This window comes from Staurois parvus, unplaced genomic scaffold (assembly GCF_062004578.1).
Source record: "Staurois parvus isolate SC_StPar_1 unplaced genomic scaffold, SC_StPar_1.0 ptg000277l, whole genome shotgun sequence".
NCBI lineage: Eukaryota > Metazoa > Chordata > Amphibia > Anura > Ranidae > Staurois > Staurois parvus.
Genome location: NW_028318073.1, coordinates 2,045,176 through 2,047,457, shown reverse-complemented (window position 1 = coordinate 2,047,457; position 2,282 = coordinate 2,045,176). Strand labels below are relative to the sequence as shown.

Sequence of the window (2,282 nt, the reverse complement as noted above, 5' to 3'; positions counted from 1 at the left end):
GTGTGTGTGTGAATAGACACACAGAGCAGCGGGTGCCCCCATAGCAAGCTGCTTGCTCTGGGAACACCCCGGCAGGAAAGAGGGGCCAGGAAAGCCTGTGGGGGACCTGAGAAGAGGAGGATCTGGGTTGCTCTGTGCAAAACCAATGCACACAGCAGGTAAGTATAGGCATGTTTGTTATTTTTTTCTTAAAAGAAAAAATAAACCTTTAGAATCACTTCAAGTAGCAGGAGTCCAGCCCTGACAATTATTGACTTTTTTTTTTCCGGCCTTATATAGCTCTGACCCTGATTATATTCTCAGGCAAGAAAACAGTGGGGTTTCCATCTCCCCCTACCCTTCACCTTTCCCCACCCTCCCCTGCCCATTATTTAACTGATACTGTAAATTTATTAGGCTACCAATGTTACCTCTACTGACTGGGATTGTTCTGTTTTTGATCCCATGTGCCTTACCTTTAATGAGGATTACCATCCTTGATTTGTGTACACCCACTTTTTTTTTTAAGTCTGCGAACATGCGAAAAACGAAAAAACCCGTAAGTGAACAAAAAACGTGCTAGTGCAAAACCAACACAAAAAAGTGCACTTAGGGGTGTGCTTTTTCCACCCCCTGAAGGGGTATGATCTCTACCCTGATCCCCCGGGGCACGAAGCTCCTGACAGGGATTAAGGTTCCCGTGTGGTCCTTCTAGCCAAAAGGCCTGGTGGACTTTGGCTAGCCACAAGGAAAGGGTTCCTTGTGGCTAGCCAAAGCCAGCCACCAAGTACTAGGTAAAGGGGCTCTCCCAAAGAGAAAACCCCCTAGGGACAGGGGAGGAAGGAACCAAAAGGCCACACATCCTCCCCCTAGACTTCAGGGTAGGCCCGAGGACCCACACCCTACCATCCGTGAGAAAAGAAAACACACACATAAGTGAAAGTGAACAAACGTGGGACAAAAATAAGTTAAATAAATAAAAAATAAAAAAGTGGTCGTGCAATTGTGCACTGGCTAGGCCCTGAGGCCTGTAGCATAAAAATTGCCCTGGACTTAGCCAAAAGGCCTAGCCCTAAAAGGCGCAGTGCAGAAAAAGTGTTTAGATCAGTGACCATGTACACGTTTCACACTTGGAATCCCATCCGCATGTACTACTAAGAGCACCCCTGAGGCGACCACTCAGGGGGCACTGGTCCGTGGACTCTCTGCCCCTGGCCAGACAAGGTAGATCCATTCAAACCAGGAGGAACTGGGCCCCTCTGGTTTTCCAGGGGGAATTACTCCCGGGCCCCAACTGCCTGTGGGCGCCTCGGTTTCTGTTCCAGCCTGTACTAACCATCAGACCCCCATCCTTCCAGCAGGGGTACTATACAACCAATCATCCCCGCAAGCAGGAATGATGGTGGAGCACCCCTACTGGACACTGATAAGAACAGATACTACACTTGATCTTAGCCAAAAGGCAGAGAAGCGATTTGTGTACACCCACTTGTCTAGGAATATTCTTATGCTGTGATTTGTTTTTCAGAAGATGCCTTCAACTGCCTTTGTTGCTCTTCTAACATGTCTTTCTTCTTTTAGGGCAACTACTTGTGATATAACTAATGTCCAAATGCCATATTTTATTTTTTACAATACTCAATAAAAAAATCTTGAAATTAAAAAAAAAAAAAAAAAATCAATAACAGACTCATGTGTCTGGCATAGCAGCTCACGGTTTTAAAAGCCTTCTTCGAGTGTATTTAATTGTCTGACAAACGGACTGTTCCACCTGGATCACAAGTACTCTAACTAGAGCTTACTCATAGAGTCATCATGAGTAGCATAACATTTTTTTAAATTATTTCTTCTCTAGATATACAATTTATTTTTAAGAATAGCTTGCACAAATCACAAAAATGTACAGGCATGCAAAGGGCAAACAAAAATTGTTAATGCCAGAATGAAGGAATTCTATAGAAGTAACTTTATGTGAAAGGTCTCCATTTTTTGTGACATCCTGACACAATTTCAAGAAGCTCGCCCCCATTCTTAGTAAACGATCCCCCTTGAATAGGTTGTCTTTGTTTGCTTGGCTGTTTCAGCCACAGCAACCTCCTCCTTAGGCACTGGAGTCACTAATAAGGGTATGCAAGTATTGGTGTAGAATACATTTCATCAACATCCTCAAGAACTTCATGGCAGTCTTCCCAGCTAAATTCTGTGCTGCAAAAACAAATTGTTTTTTTGGTATGAGTAAACAGCCATGTGACGCTATTCCTTACTGAAAGGCCAAAAAAGTGAGTGATGCTGGCTTATCTTCT

General features: G+C 44.1%; 1 pseudogene; it reads right to left on the bottom strand.

Moving 5' to 3' along the window:
* Positions 1-1,337: 1,337 nt before the first annotated feature.
* On the bottom strand, positions 1,338-1,454 carry LOC149458746 (U2 spliceosomal RNA; annotated as a pseudogene).
* Between the last annotated feature and the right edge of the window lie 828 nt (positions 1,455-2,282).